At 28.2% G+C, this 18,059-nt stretch overlaps 1 protein-coding gene across 1 annotated transcript in view; it reads left to right on the top strand.

The window, feature by feature from the left end:
* Positions 1-1,641: 1,641 nt before the first annotated feature.
* The window catches only part of LOC129957617 (uncharacterized), a 103,452-nt gene continuing 87,034 nt past the window's right edge, over positions 1,642-18,059 (top strand). Inside the window, exon 1 of the mRNA XM_056070035.1 lies at positions 1,642-1,718. The gene's annotated coding sequence lies outside the window, so the exon portion shown is untranslated. The remainder of the gene's footprint in view (positions 1,719-18,059) is intronic.

The following is an 18,059-nucleotide window of genomic DNA, read 5'->3' as shown; positions in this document are numbered from 1 at the left end:
AAAGGAAACAAATTCTTGTCCTACAAAACCATGCTGTGTCTTCTTACCTCTTAAATATCCGATAAGAGGAAACTTATATATGTAACGGAAGAGTTTTTTTTTATTTGAATTTTGTTACACATTCTTTAAATTTTCTATCTACAAATTTTCGAATCAGCCTGCATTTCGGTTACAGCTAAAATACACTTGTTATATCAAATTTATATGAAGTTAATCCTGTATGAACACCAAAAGATGAAATTAAAAAATGGCTTTCATCCAGAAACTATAAAGAAGTAATTAATAAGGTATTAATTAGAGTTGTGGATCCTAAAACATTTTAAGAGGTAAAAAAATTGAGAATCAAAATCATATAACTTAAAGTATATGGAATGTTTTGTGCTTGTGTGCATTTTCTTTCAAATGCAGTGAACCGATAAACATTGTGGAGCCATGCATTTAGTCTTATCATTAATCGGAAATTATAGTTTTATTGGTTAATGTTTATTACATATACAGCAAACTAAACTCTTCTCATTGGAGTGTACTTCTGCCAACAGTTTCCCTACTTTATTAAAGCCACTACTATATTTTAAAAGTGTTTTGCTAAAGATATTTCAAGCTCCGTAACAGTTTTTTTTTCAATTTTATTTTAATAGTCGATTTAAAACAGCGATCATGAAAAGTAATTTCGAGCATGAAAATAAGAAGAAAAAAATGCGGAGCTGTATTTGTAGATTTTTTTAAAACAAAAATTCACGAATAATAATGGCATTATGCGAAGGCGCATGATTTTGATGATAAACCTATGCCTTATATCACTGTATTTTTGATGTTTTGTTTATAATAATTTATTCACCAGCATTTTTAATTGTTGAACGAGAATCACTAAGCACCGATTATCTTATATGATCAACATATTGTTAATTAGATGATGCAGATGGTCTGATGCGTGATTCATCGACGCTGCATTCTTTAATTTCTTTAAACAGTTTATATCATTTAAATATTCTTGTTTTTGATAAGAATTTGTTTTCAAAGATTTTTTTTCCAATATTACAAATATTTTTGTAACAAAATTTATAATTCAGAAACAAATTTTGATGCATTTTCTTTGCTAAATTATAACCACCACTCTGGAATATTGGCAAAATTAAAATTCTTTTCTCATTAAAAACAAATTTATTATCAGATGATATTGAGAAATCAAATATTTAATTTTGCCAGATGTTTATATTAGCTGCGTAAACAAATCAGTCATAAAGCTTGCAAACGATTTCTATTTTATATGCATTTTAAACGAAGCATTGCCAATATTTTAAAATCGCAGTGGAATCTGATTATATAATAGGAATCAATTTTTTAAAAAAGAAAATCTTATTAATATAGATATTTAAATATACAATTAATGTTTTTAATTTATGAAAAAAAGATGTGTTAATTTTTCCATGCTTTCCCTGCAATTCTTAGATTTATTTATAAAGATTTACTGAAATTTTAAACAGTAATTATAATATAACTATATAATTATTTAAATTGTCACCTCTTATAAAAAAATAAATCATTCATTATGTTTATCGTTTCGAACGCTTGTACTAGATGGCGCTGTTGGAGAAGAGTCTGAGTTGATTTTCGTTTTCTGTTCAGTCAGCTGTTCTGTCTCAAAATAAGAGTGGGTTTCATTGAGTGACGGACTTGTAAAGAAACTGTCTTATGTTTCGCGCTTACGTGTGAGGCAGGTAAGCCAATACAATGTTTTGATTATCTCTATATGGGATGGCTGACGCAGGTGGAAAAAATTTCTTATAAAATTGATTTATTTTTAATAATTATATAAATCGTATCATTTTTTCAGTTATTGATAATTTATATTTTAAAATGTATTTTTCTCAAATCATTTAATTTTGTTCAATTTATTAAAATTTAATATATTTTTAAATGATATCGTTTTATTTTAAAGAGAAAAATGTAATATTAAAAATTAATTTTATTAAATGTTTCATTTTTTAGTATTAAATTAAATCACTTCTGAGGTTTGAAAATTTTTGAACTAAATGTTTCTAAGTAATATAGTAAAATAAAATTCAATGTGTAGCTTTATTTCAATATATATTGCTAACATATATAAATAAAACAGCTGCGAAAATAGCTTTTGTGATTTATTATTTAGCGTGAGTTTTAAAAAATTTCTTTCCTCTTTTAGAGACATGGAGAAAATTTTAAAACTTTTTTTTTAATTTATTAGAGATTAGCTAATTTAGCATTTTTCATTCAAATTCGTCGATAATTTGAATTTTTCCAGTTCTTTAAAAAATGTTTAAATCTAATACTAATATAACTTTTACAATTTAAATTTCTCAAGGTTAATTCTAAGTAAAGAATAAATATTGTCAAACATTTACTTTTTTTATTTTTCTACTATTGTTTTAAATCCGTATGTTGCATCTGAGTGAGTATATAATTTACACATACTTCCACATTTTATATCTCAATGAGTAAATAACTTTTAAAGCTTTTAACTCACTCAAAAACTTTACTTTTGTATAGTGTATTTAATAAAAAAAAGTAATAAAGGTCTGTCCTGATAAATAATTTTGAATTCGTCAGCTTTGAACTATAAGGTTTATTTTTAAGACTTTTTTTAGTAGTTCAAAGTACTTTTCATTTGTTTATTGAAATTACTTTATTACCATTTAAGTATTAATAATGTTACTTTTATGTATATTTACTAAAATCAATCACTATTTATTTACTATGCAATATTTATTAAAAATTATGAAAATAAATATTTACTGTAATTTTTTATTTAAAAGATCGTTTTTAAATAAACCAATTTTATTAATTGAAATTTTTGGATAAATTGTTATTATTCAATATATTTTATGTAGTATATTTTTGGAAAAAAAATTATAAATTATAAACTTATTTTGGCTTCTTCTGCTTCGAATTACCAAAGTTCTTTGTATTTCTTAATTTCAAACGCAAAATAGAACGGTAATTCTTCTTCGAATTTCTTTAATAGGGCCAATTCTTTTCTTTGAGACAATGTTTAATACTCCATTTTTTTTTTTTTTAGAAGTTTGATTATATTATACTTAAAATTACAAACAAGCATAACTTTTTCCTTCGTTTTTCATGCAATTTTAGTTATTTAATATTTTTTCAATTTCTTGTTTGAAAAATTACTAAATTATAACCAGCGGGAGGTCTCCCCAAAACTTTCTCGCATATTCTCTAATAAACTTATAATGCTTGAGAGCGCCTTACAGAGTTAATAATTACGAAATATTAACTTTTGGCGTGCATTTAGCATTGCTATTGAATCTATCTTGCCATCCTTGGCGAGTTATTTGACGATTAAACCCGGAGATGCATTAATAGTATCTAAAATCGAATTTGTGTTTTAGACACTTTTTCCTCAAACGATTGAAACAAAAATTTGACACAAAACTGCACTGGTACTCATAAAACTTCATACGAAATTTGATATATTCAAATCATTACGTTTTCGAATTATAGCATTTAATTATTGCTGAAAGTACAGATAGTCAACCCAAAGTTGTATTTGACGCAACAGTTGAAAAGTTTCAGCACTATAGATGCTAATTCTGGGTACCAAATTTTATCTATCTAGATCTCTTCGTTTTGCAATTATTTGGTTAACTTATAGTCGAACAGGCGGATAGACGGAGTTCCTCTGAACAGATTTTACTCAAAATGTGATAGAAATCTGCGAATTTGGTGCAAGAAAGACTGTACCAAGTTTCATCTATCTAGCTCAAAGCGTTTTTGAGTTACCTTTATCACAGACAGACGACATTTTCCAAAAATGTGTGTTTCGAGTTCAGGGAGATCTGAAACGTGGAGATTCGTCAAAATCTCAAGTTCGAGTTTTTTGATGTTTACAATACTTTCTTTCTTTATACTACATACGCGAGAAAGTAAAAATGATTAGCAAATGAGACGGTAGGCTCATTTTCCTCCTATCCTTATTTAGTCTGGATGCCAAATTTTATAATAAACAGATAAAAATGCTCTATCTAATCGATGAAATAATATCAAATCAATAAAATTATTTTCCTTTAAAACGGAATATACTTTTATCAAAAGAAAAACAAATGCACAGAAAAAGAATAGCCTGATTAGCTTTTAAAACGGTATTATATATGGCATAAGTTTTTTTTAAGCAAAATATTTAATAAAAGCAGTACATTGACAAAAGGTTTGAAAAAAAAACCCCTCATTTTTGGGATTTTTAATGAATTATCGTCCTCAATTTACCTCATCCTCAATAAATAAATATAAAAAACGGATATTTGCCAGGCTATATCTACTGTTTATCTATTTTTGAACACATTTATTTTCTTTCATCCAAACCGCAGAGCAGCCTTGCCGTTCTCAAACCAAAGATGGAAATGATCGAACCCAATCCAAAGTCTCCAGAGATTGTTACTCAAAAACATAGGGAAACGAATGAAAATAGCATTTTATTTTTGCACCAACAATATAGATTTATATCAAAATTTGGATGAAATCCTTCGTTGTCGGCTCTGTCTTTCATTAACTCTAACACATTAACTCTAAAATGCAACTGACCAACTAAAATTTTATTGATGGAATTACAGTTGCGTTTTGAATTTTGAACAAAATCTCTGGAAAATTTTATTGCCTGGTTATCTCTTTGGAATTGTGTTTTAAATTTGGAACAAAATCTCTGGAAAGATAAATTGTCTGATTATCTGTCTAGAATTGTGTTTTAAATTTGGAACAAAATCTCTGGGAAATTAGATTGCCTGGTTATCTCTTTGGAATTGTGTTTTAAATTTTGAACAAAATCACTAGGAAATTAGATTGCCTGGTTATCTATCTGGAATCGTGTTTTAAATTTTGGAACAAAATCTCTGGGAAATTAGATTGCCTGGTTATCTATCTGGAATCGTGTTTTAAATTTTGAACAAAATCACTGGGAAATTAGATTGCCTGGTTATCTATCTGGAATCGTGTTTTAAATTTTGGAACAAAATCTCTGGGAAATTAGATTGCCTGGTTATCTATCTGGAATCGTGTTTTAAATTTTGGAACAAAATCTCTGGGAAATTAGATTGCCTGGTTATCTATCTGGAATCGTGTTTTAAATTTTGAACAAAATCACTGGGAAATTAGATTGTCTGGTTATCTATCTGGAATCGTGTTTTAAATTTTGGAACAAAATCTCTGGGAAATTAGATTGCCTGGTTATCTATCTGGAATCGTGTTTTAAATTTTGAACAAAATCACTGGGAAATTAGATTTTCTGGTTATCTATCTGGAATCGTGTTTTAAATTTTGAACAAAATCACTGGGAAATTAGATTGCCTGGTTATCTATCTGGAATCGTGTTTTAAATTTTGAACAAAATCACTGGGAAATTAGATTGCCTGGTTATCTATCTGGAATCGTGTTTTAAATTTTGGAACAAAATCTCTGGGAAATTAGATTGCCTGGTTATCTATCTGGAATCGTGTTTTAAATTTTGAACAAAATCACTGGGAAATTAGATTGTCTGGTTATCTATCTGGAATCGTGTTTTAAATTTTGGAACAAAATCTCTGGGAAATTAGATTGCCTGGTTATCTATCTGGAATCGTGTTTTAAATTTTGAACAAAATCACTGGGAAATTAGATTGTCTGGTTATCTATCTGGAATCGTGTTTTAAATTTTGAACAAAATCACTGGGAAATTAGATTGCCTGGTTATCTATCTGGAATCGTGTTTTAAATTTTGAACAAAATCACTGGGAAATTAGATTGTCTGGTTATCTATCTGGAATCGTGTTTTAAATTTTGGAACAAAATCTCTGGGAAATTAGATTGCCTGGTTATCTATCTGGAATCGTGTTTTAAATTTTGAACAAAATCACTGGGAAATTAGATTGCCTGGTTATCTATCTGGAATCGTGTTTTAAATTTTGAACAAAATCACTGGGAAATTAGATTGTCCGGTTATCTATCTGGAATCGTGTTTTAAATTTTGAACAAAATTTCTGGGAAATTAGATTGTCTGGTTATCTATCTGGAATTGTGCTTTAAATTTGGAACAAAATCTCTGGGAAATTAGATTGTCTGGTTATCTATCTGGAATCGTGTTTTAAATTTTGGACAAAATCTCTGGGAAATTAGATTGTCCGGTTATCTATCTGGAATCGTGTTTTAAATTTTGAACAAAATCTCTTGGAAATTAGATTGTCTGGTTATCTATCTGGAATTGTGTTTTAAATTTTGAACAAAATCTCTGGAAGATTTGATTGTCTGGTTGTCTATTTGGAATTGTGTTTTAAATTTGGAACAAAATCTCTTAAAGATTTGATTTTCTGGTTATCTATCTGGTATTGTGTGCATAAATGAAATAAGAACATGATATAAAAGGAGAAATTTTAATATATGCTCTTCATCACGAAAGTGTTATCTTTAAATGTGGAATAAATTCATCAATAGGTAGATTATTTACCTATTTGCTAAATGTGTATAAAAGCGAGAGCTAAAAATAAAACAAACATGGATAAATGAAATTCAATGTGAGTTCTTGTCACTAAAATTGTAGAAATTTAATATTGAAATTAATAGATCTATGATGGTACATCTGAAATGCATATTTTTATTTTCTTCAATGAAGAGAAACTTGTGAAAAACTCGCCATATTAGAGCTACCAAAAATTTGTGAGAATCATATCTTGGTGGTTATTTCCTTGTTTTCGAAGTAGGAAAAAGAATAATCTTCGAAATGCACGACCATAACATTTTGAATTATTTGATACTATAAACCTTCCTGATTCAGGAAAAATACTTCTGGAGTTATGTTAGTCATTTTTACCTTCTCATATATGTAATATAGAGAAAATATAGTAATCTTCAAAAAATTCCAAATCGAAATTTTGACAAATCTTCATATTTTAAACCTCACTGAGTTCGAAAAACACATTTTTAGGAAGTATCCGTCTGTCTATCTGTGACAAAGATAACACAAAACCACTTTGAGCTAGACAGTTGAAATTTGGTATACGGTCTTTACATCGAATTTGCAGATTTCTATCACATTTTTAGTAAAATTTGTTCAGAGGAAGTCGGTCTGTCCAGCTGTTTGTATTAATATTAACACGAAAATTATAAAAAGAAGAGAATTAGATAGATAAAATTCGGTACACAGATTTTATATGTATAGTGTAGTGTCATATTTTGAGCCAAATCCAACCACGGATTGACTGTCCGTCGATCTGTACTTTCAAAAAAGCATGTTTATGGTGTGATTCAAAAACACAAAGACTTAAATTTATCAAACTTTTTATGGGATTTTGTAGCTACAAAGGCAATTTTGTGTCAAATTTCTGTTTTAATCGGTTAACAAAACATGTCTGAATCACAAATCAGAATTTTAAATACTATCAATGCATGCTAAAAATTTATCGCCAAAATATGTTCTCTGGCATGACAAAATTATTAAAAAGTATGCGTGAAAGTTTTGGAAAGAAAAGTTAACTTTTATTTCGGTAAAAAAAAAAAAAAAAAAAAAAAAAAAAAAACCCTTGCATTAAAAAAATTTTTTAATAATTTCCAAATTTAGCTTCTCATATTTAAAATTCAACCTTTTTTCTGTTAGATCAAAGTCGGAAACACGCAGGAAATTCACTCTGCAAAACATGAGATTTTTTTTCATATTGCAAAATATTTAATTCCATATTTAAGCTTAATTATAAGTCTACGTATAATTTTCTGTTCATATTTTCGTTTATACTACGTGGCATCCAGAAGAAATATAGTCAGCCAATGAAAAGAATGAAAAAAGATCTCTTCAGCTTAGCTATCTAAAACCTAAAAAAAAGTATTTTTCTTTTCTATTAGAAGGCAAACGATTATTAAAAAGTCAAACGATTTCTCACAAACGGTAATTCAATTATAATTCTTTCTTGCGATTGAATATGTTTGTAATGCAAAATATAAACCGCTTTTTGTGGCAACAAATAGTTATTATTTTTCAAATATTTTTTTTTTCCTTTTTCTATCATATAGAGATTTTTTTTAATCATTTGAATGAATTTAAATTTAAAAAGCATCCTTAAACTTTTTTGTTTATTGTCTTTGTTATTGCTGCTGTTGCTGCTGATATTCTCAGAGTGCACTTTTTGTAATTGGTACATGTGCGTATATTTTTGGAATTTATAAAAAAAAACTAGACAATAATCGTAAAATAGTTTTAAAAATGTATGTCAAAAAATCCATTTTAAAATATTTCCTTCTATTAAAAAAATTCAGCCTATTAGCACTCACTCCGATTCATTCAAAAACGTTTATGTATTCTACAAAATATATTATTATTTTAATTCAATGAAATTTACTGCTACTTCAAACTATCTTTAATATATTGCTTTTTATTATATCGAAATTCACAAAATTTAGAGTTTTATAAACTATATTACAAAGTCTGACACCTTTTTACTTTCTCATATGCAAAGTATAAAAAGGTGAAATATTCTAATTGTTAAAAAATTAACGCTCAAGATTTTCTCTAAGTCCGAAAAACACACTTTATTAATTATGTTTATATGTCTGTAAATAAGATAAAAATTCTTTGAGATAGACAGATGATATATGGTCTCTAGTTTAAATTTGTAGGTTTATAACAAATTTTGAACGGAATCCTTTCAGAGGAAATATGTTCTATCCGGATGGTCTTATGTACCTACAATACGAAAAGAACTAGAAGAATAAGATTTGGTACACAAATTAAGCCTCTAAAGAGTAAATTTTTATTAAATTTGATACCAAATCTGTTTAGCAATTGACCGCGATGGGTCCATACTTTCACAAGAACATAAACAAAATAATACAAAAGTATGTCGACTTAAATCTGAGAAATTGGATATGTTATTCTGTGAATACAATTTTAGTTCTGTGTCAAAATTTGTTTTTAATCTGTTGGGAAAAAGATGTCAAAATGACACACTTGGATTTTCTGGTGCTTTTGTTTTAATTACATCCCAGTGATTCATCGTTAGGCAAAATCGCCAATGATCAAACTGCAATAGGCTCTTTCGTAATTATTGCTCGCCAATGGCATAATTTTAATAATACACTAGTACATTTATTAGAGACTACGCGTGAAAGTTTCTTTCGTAACTACTGCTCGGGAATAGCATAAGATTAATAATACGCAAGTACATTTATTGAAGATTATGAGTGAAAGTTTCCTCTAGTTTTAAATCAACAACAGCAAATCCGTAGCAAACTGACTCTGTAAAATACGAATTACAGAAAGCATTTCTCGTATTTAAGACGATTTTTTTTCTTTGGAACTAGTAAATAAGAGAAATTTATGTCAACGTTTTATGCTAGACAGCAACCTTCTCAGAGTTAGAAGAAGTGCACTAAAATACTTTTAAAATATTTTCTTTTACTTAAGAAATCCCAGCCAATTAGGAATCACTATGATTTTTATACTTTGTTTTGCACAATGTCTGTTTGTGTACATCTGTAATTTGAACCAGAGGTATATCTGTTCAAATTACAGATGTGCGTCTTAATTGGCAAACAAAAATGAAACTAAAAATATATTTTTCGAGTTCGAGAACTATAAACATGCTGATTCACTGAAGTCTGAAATCAAAGTTTTTGATGATTACTCTTTTCTTCATGTACTTTGCAAAGTAAAAAGAAATACAAGATCTATAACTGAATGTTTCTTTTTTGTATGAAAAATAATTCGGCTAAAATGCCGAAAGTTAATATACAGTGGTGGCCAAAATTGTGAACACTTTTGAATATCTTTATGTTTTCTAACTTTGTATGCTTATTGAAAATGCAACATTTTACAAAAAGCAAACTCTCACATATCATTTTAAAGAGAATTTAATGCTGACTTCAATACAAAAAGCAAAATTCAAATATATGCAATATAATAAACGTTGAGTGGCAGTACTTATCGAGATACATTAGATGCTGATGACTGCAATGAGTTATCAGTACTGAAGAGGGTAGCCTTTATTTTTTTATTACAGCTTCACACTAATGTTTCATTGAGCTGACGAGAGTTTTAAGCTCCTCTTTCGTTATTGCATGATGTCAGGAAACAATTCTAGCCTCACTTAATTCTCTTTTATTTGATGAACGCTTCATATGTTCAAGAGTTTTCAAACGGTGCCATACGTTCTCAATAATTTGATATCAGAACTATTTCCTGGTCATGATAACAATTCGATGCTCTTTGTACTAAACTACTCTTCTGATATTTTTCCTTTGTGGAAAGGAGTTGAATCCTGCTGAAAAATAAATGATGCGTTGTTGGTAAACAGATCACTGATGGAAGGTGTAAGTTTTGGCATTAAAATAGTGCCAAAGCATTTTTTTGCATGTAATGTCCCAACAATAACATATCGTCTGCTGACATGCATGACCAAATCATAACACTGAGTTCTTCATAGTTGCCTGAATTCAGTCAGGATGCAGCTCTTCGCCTATTCTATGTCTTACCTATTTTCGCCATCGCTACCAAATAACAATATCTTTGTTTCATCATTCCATACAACCTGTAACCATTGATCATCTGTTCAATTTATGTATTTTTTTGCCCACTGTAATCTTTTGCTATGCTGTTGTAAATTGTGATAAGGATCTAATAATCTTTTCCGGACATCCAACATCTAATAATCTTTTCCGGATTGTTCTTGAACTGACATAAATGCCAGAGTCATTCAATTGACTTCTGATGACATTCTTCCATCTTGGAGACATATCCTTTTTATTTTTCTGTCATCAACAGATGTGGTGCACCTTTCTCAGTCATTTCCTGTTTTATTTTTTATTGAATTTGTCTCTTGATATCGTAACCAAAATTTTCGGACTCCGGATGTAATCACTGAACCACCCACTTGTCCTGCTATATCAGCATAGGAAAGACTACATTCATGTAATACAATAATCTTAGTTCTCTTTCTAGGAGCTCAATATATTATTTTATTTCATGTCATTGTTTTTTGACTGAATATTAGAAATATTTACAAAACTTCCAATTGTATATTAAAAAGTTTAGCGAAACTTCTAACTTGCAATTTAATTGCATGAAAAACAGTTTTCCTTCTACAGAGGAAATCCCAATAATGACTTGTTCCAACTTTAAAAATGATGTCAGCTTCTGTTAGCAGTTAGTAAGATTTGATTGGTTCCCAGAATAGAAGCAGTGATTTGTCAGGAAAGTTAGAAATTACCATCCATTTCATCACCGTGCTTGTTATTCAGATTAAAGTGTGAATAACGTTTTTTGTATTTCAAAAATTTGAATTTTGTTTTTTGTATTGAAATTAGCATTAAATTATCTTTAAAATGATATGCAAGAGTTTGCCTTTTGTGAAATGTAACATTTTCTATAAGCATATAAAGTTAGAAAACATAACGATTTTCAATTGTCCACAATTTTGGTCACCACTGTATAAAATATTGGAATTATGGAATTAATCGCACGAGATGCAAATAATACGATTATTCAAATTTATTAACATTAAACCTACTGACATTTTATGAATATTAATTCCTACCGATGGCATTCAAATGGCCACTTTTAAAATTACATCTTATTCTTTTCCATTTGATTATAAGTAATACAGAATTTTTCATGGACAATAAAACAAAATAATTGTCAGGTAATAATTAAAAACCATTTTGGAATTTGAGCATATACACTTTTAGAAAGAAGACTAGAAATTGGAAAATGATATTTTACTTCAGTAATTTATATAGATATCGTTATTCAAATTAAAATTGATTTATTCGTCGTCGCAGATAGCAGGCTTTAGTCGCAGATGGCTTTTTACAGATGGCAGGTCCCTCCCGTGAATATTTTTCACAAACATATTTTTTTTTTTCATGTAGAACAGAGGCTTAGGGTTTTATTTATTTACTAGCCGCCTTTGGCGACCAGCCGGTTCGCCAATCTTAATGTTCGTTAAAATTTTAATAATTAAATATTTTATGCAATTCCAACTTTAATAGATTCTTCAGCAAAATATTTTAAAACTTCAAATTTTGATAGTCATATAATTCACTCATAATATTATAAAGGCCTTCAGTCATAACGTGATATGTATCTCTCTAATTTTCTGTTACCCCTCGTAGAAATTATGCTTTAAATTAAAGTGTAAATGATTCATCTGCAATTAATATAATAATATTTTTTACTGAAACAAAGCATTTTTTTTAATAATATGATTACTGATAATAGAGTCACTGAGCGTTTAAACTTTATGGGCACTAAAGAATATCTTTCTTAATTTATGTAATATCTCAAGAATTTGTCAACAAAATTATCGCAGATTCATCATGAACAGGTCGATTAATGAACAATGTTTACTTTTAAATGTATCAAACACTAAGAAAATAAAATGAATCGTTTAAAATAATCGGTCTAAAACAGGTTTAAAAAAACTACTTAAAAAACGATGTAATTAAACTATAAGCATATACAAAAAAATATATAACTAACATAAATACAATTTAATTACAAAAGCATGCAACTAACCTAAAAATAATTTAAATCATTGAAAACAGGTTTAAAAAAAACTACTTAAAAAACGATGTACTTAAAACTATAAGCATATACAAAAAATATATAACTAACATAAATACAATTTACTTACAAAAGCATGTAACTCACCTAAAAATAATTTAAATCGTCTGTTGAAAGTGGTTGTCATGACAACAATCAGAACAATGCGCATGCGTGAATTTTCTTCGGAAACTTCTTTTCCCTTTCCAGCTGTGTTGCCATAGAAACCGCGCACAGCTGTTTACACGTTTATGTTTATCTATTCAGATTTTATAATATCTAATCAGAGTAAAGGTGAATATCAGTGTGTTCGTGTTCGTCAATAAATGTTAATTTTTTTAATAACATGATTAACGAAAACAGAGTCACTGAGCATTTAAACCTTATGGGAACTAAAAAATATCTTTCTTAATTTATGTAATATCTCAAGAATTTGTCGACCAACCGGTTCGCCAATCTTAATGCTCGTTAAAATTTTTATATTTAAATATTTTATGCAATTCCTACTTTAATAGCTTCTTCATCAAAATATTTTAAAACTTCAAATTTTGATAGTCATATAATTCACTCATAATATTATAAAGGCCTTCAGTCATAACGTAATATGTATCTCTCTAATTTTCTGTTAACACCCGTAGAATTTATGTTTTAAATTAAAGTGGAAAGAATTAATCTGCAATTAATATAATAATATTTTTTACTGAAACAAAGAATTTTTTTATTATCTGATTATTGAAAATAGAGTCACTCAGCGTTTATGGGCGCTAAAGAATATCCTTTTCAATTTACGTATTATCTCAAGAATTTGTCAACAAAATTTTCTTAGATTCATCATGAGCAGATCGATTCATTAACAATGTTTACTTTTAAATGCATCAAACATTAAGAAAATGAAACGAATCGTTTAAAATAGACGGTTTAAAACAGGTTTTAAAAAAACTACTTAAAAAACGATGCACTTAAAACTATAAGCATATACAAAAAATATATAACTAACATAAGTACATTTTAATTACAAAAACATGCAACGAACCTAAAAAAATTTTAATCCAGTCCGCATCGGTTGATAATAATTCGTCAACACAATGCGAAATTCAGAACACAAAGCGCATGCGTGAATTTTCAACGCCAGTTACGTAACGCAAATACGTGATTTTTTTTCTACGCCAGTTGGGGTAACGCTATGCGGATTAGAAATTTTTAATTTCCTTTATTCTGTTTTATTTTTATTCAAAAGTTCTTCAGAATGAATCTGAAGGATTGATTAATTAACAATGTTTAATTTTAAATGCATCAAACATTAAGAAAATAAACAGAATCGTTTGAAATAATCCGCCGAAAAATACTAACCCTAGCCTCATTACTGTTGGGAGAAAAAAACCCCGGAAGCCTTACTCATTTGGCGGTGGCGAAAATGGAAGATTTTTTTGGCGGAAAAGTTGGCGGTGGGGAAAATGGAAGATTTTTTTGGCGGGAAAGTTAGTTTTTAATTAATAATTAAAATTCTAATTAAAATTTCAAAAAAAGGGACCCCAGGTGCACATTCCCGACCTCTAAGGTATACATGTACCAAATTTGATAGCTGTATGTCAAATGACCTGGCCTGTAGAGCGCCAACACACACACACACACACACATTGAGCTTTATTATAAGTATAGATATAGATATAGATTTTGCAACACTCAGTTTAACTTCTTTCGTTTTCCAGAACTTGTAACGGAATTTTCTGAAGTTTTCTTCTTGCTTTTTGTTTCCTATTCCTATAAATCTCGGTATACGGTAAACCAAACTTTTCCAATATTCTGATCGTTCTTATGATATTCTTCTTCAAAACTAGAGAACAATCTCATTCTTTTTCGTCGCCCACGCATATTCACAATGTTTACTTTCACATTGTTCTTATAGAATAGCTCAGAGCATATATATCATACGCACTCCCAGATTCGCTTATGTTATTTATTTCTTCCAACAATTTCCTTTGCATTGTCTAAATTTTTGAATTTCTGCTTGAATAATTCACCAATAATAAAATACAAAAATTACTACTAACTATTTTTGCTTCAGTGGTTGGTCTCCCCCAAACTTTCAAGCATACTTTCTAACAGACTTGTCATGGCAGAGAACACCTTTCATAGCACTGACGTACAATAGTTACAAAATATTGGCTTTTGGAGGGAATTCAGCAATTTTACTAAATCTATCGTGTCATTCTTGGATAGTTATATAACGAAAAGCTACTGCGATGCGGTTAATTGTATTCAAATGTGTGTTTTAGATACGTTTTTATCAATCGATTGAAAGCAAAATTTGAAGCAAAACTTCCTTTGTAGGCACAAAAGGCCGTACCAAATTTGATATATTTAAGCCATTGTGTTTTTCGGCAATAGTGTTTACATGTTTCTGAAATACTTACATACAGACCAACAGACAGTCGATCCATGGTCGTATTTGGCTCAAAATTTGACAAGTTTCTATTTTGAGCCAACAAATTTGCAGATTAAAAATGTTAGATCTGTGTACCGAATTTCATCTATCTAGTTCTATTCGTTTTGTAATTATCGTGTTAACTTTTAATCGAATAGCAGGACAGTCGGATTTTCTCTGAACATATTTTACTCAAAATGTGTTGGAAATCTGCAAATGTGTTGTAAAGACAGTATATCAATTTTCAACCGCCCTATCTCAAATTTTTATCGTCTTATCTTTGTCACAGACAGATAGACGTATGGACATTTTTATAAAAAAAATGTGTTTTTTGAACTCAAGGAGGTCTAACATGTGGAAATTCGGAACATTCGGGAATTTTTTTATGATTATTATACTTTCTCTAAACTACGTATAAGGGAAAGTGAAAAACTCTGGCAGTAAATTCCAAGGAAAATGAAAACCTGAAATTAAACAATTTTGATTAAAGTCTCAAGAATGGTCAAGTAGGCTTAGTGTTAATTAACATTATTGTATACTCATAATAATTGACTGATTTATTTTATTTCAAAATCCCCACAAGATGACCTAAATAATATATGAATCTTGCTGAAAATTAAATATTCATACAATTTTTAACTGTTTATTTAGTTTTAATCAAGTCCTAATTACTTAGCTTTTTTGTTTAATAATTTGTACAAAAGAAAAAATAATTTCAAACAACTCTCAGTTTATTATTCATTCTTATTCAAATTTTCATTATTTACGACAAACTTTAAATAAACTATAAAGTATTTATTACATACGTTTTATGAATTCTTAACTATTAATTTTATATTCTTATTTATTTATTTTATTTCATAATTCCAACAAGATATATAAGCCTTATAGAAAATGAAATTTTTCCAAACAACTCTCAGTTAATTATTTACTTTTATCCAAATTTTCATTATTTATTCCATACTTTTAATAAACTGTTAAATATTTATTACATACTTTTTATGAATTCTTATCATATATTCTTATTTATTTAATTTGCTTCATAATTCCAACAAGATGATACATGAAACATTATAGAAAATGAAATTTTTCCAAACAACTCTCAGTTAATTATTTACTTTTATCCAAATTTTCATTATTTATTCCATACTTTTAATAAACTGTTAAATATTTATTACATACTTTTTATGAATTCTTATCATATATTCTTATTTATTTAATTTGCTTCATAATTCCAACAAGATGAGGCATTAAACATTATAGAAAATGAAAATTTTCAAATTACCCATACGTTGGCAAACTCACAATGCTTAGTTCAAAAGAACAAGACTAAATTGTTATCATGTAAATGAAGCGGATGTAAAAATCTAATTTCGACACGAAAATTTGGATTTCTAACACACTTATAAACTTTTTTTCTGTTTTGATTTTCTCTACGACTCATCTCCCCCTCCCCCCTCCCCCGTGAGGATGAGAAGAGCCCAATTTATCCATGCCAATATATAATTCGCGTCTGAAAAGTAATGATGTATAAAAAGTGCGAAACGTCATTACAATATCTCAAAGGTATAATTTTTCTAACACGTTCTATAAAGGTATGTATCATAAAAAAAATTATGATTTGCTAATGGTTAATGCTTAAGTGGAAATATATTGCCAAAAATATTCTGTAAAATAGATGAATCAATACATGTTGAGGTTTTTGTAAAATTAATTATGACAATGTAACTTTAAAAAATGATTTTGCAAAATAAAAAAAAATAAAAAACATTAGCGTAAAAGATTGCTGAATAAATTATGCTTTTTACTTTCTCGTGTATAAAAAGAAAAGAAAAGAAAAGAAAGAAAGGGAAAAAAAGAAAAGAAAAGAATGAAAGTTTAATCATAATCATCAAAAAATTCTTCCAATTTCCCAATTTTCAAGCATCCTCATGTTTCAAACCTTCTTTAGTTCGATAATAGTTATATTTTGGAATCAAGCCTGTTCATACATCTCTGTGCTTATTTCTGCGGAATGTCATGTTATATTATATCAATCTTTTATAATAATTTAATTCATTATCTTACAACCGGAATTGAAAATCTTCGTCCGTTTTTGCACAAAATACATTGATTGTCTGTTCACTTATTCTTAACTATAAAAGTGCTATAAATGGAAAACGCAGTGAACTAGATAAATGAAATTTTTCATATGATTTTGACACCGAGATTGAAAGTCTGTTTCAACTTTTATATCCTGTTAGTCAGAAAGCAGAAATGTAAAATACACACTCAATTTTCTTCAGCATGCAACGAAGTGAAACACAAAATACATCATATTGGAGAAACATGACAGAAAATCGATAACTCTAGATCATTGGTTCATAGCCTTCGTATGCCTCCGCTTTAGCTCTTACCAAGGAATATTGGACTAAAGACGAGGCAATTTAATGAAAATTTAGTTTTGGCTTAGTTGCAATAAAAATAAATTTGTAAAAAAATACAAATTTTTGGAATTATGATCTGTGTTTATATTGAATTATTTACATTTTTATTAAGTACATCAAAGTATAAGTAATTACTTATTTAAAAAATATGTTGCAACATTAATTATTAATTAACTGATAATCGCATAGTTTTCTTTGCATGTCTTATTAAGTAATAATTTTTTTTATTTTATGATCGTTTGAAATGTATTACTTCTTCATAATTTTTTATAATATCTAAATTCTTATGTTTGTAATGAAATCATTAATTAATAACTGTAGTTGATTATACAATATTTTTAAGTCAATTTAAATGAAGCATTGGAAAATAAAATAACAGTCTGTCTAAAATTATTTTAAAACTTCAATACATCTTTTTGTATTGCGTAAACGAGAGAGTAAAAGTAACTCGAGCTGTATAATAAATCCTGCTTAAAATGGCACCATCTTAATTTTACCAATTACCTTGTTTATTAACAATGATTGGCCTAATATAGGTATTTATTTTACTTTGTGAAAAAAATTTGAATTGATCTTAGGTACCAAACTTTAAAATTTTAATGTTGTTGTCAAAATATGTGCTCCTTTTACAATTATAACATTTCAAAATAATTTCAGTATT

Source organism: Argiope bruennichi, chromosome 11, assembly GCF_947563725.1.
Source record: "Argiope bruennichi chromosome 11, qqArgBrue1.1, whole genome shotgun sequence".
Taxonomy (NCBI): domain Eukaryota; kingdom Metazoa; phylum Arthropoda; class Arachnida; order Araneae; family Araneidae; genus Argiope; species Argiope bruennichi.
The sequence above is the reverse complement of the archived record's forward strand: the minus strand, read 5'-3'. Positions and strand labels throughout refer to the sequence as shown.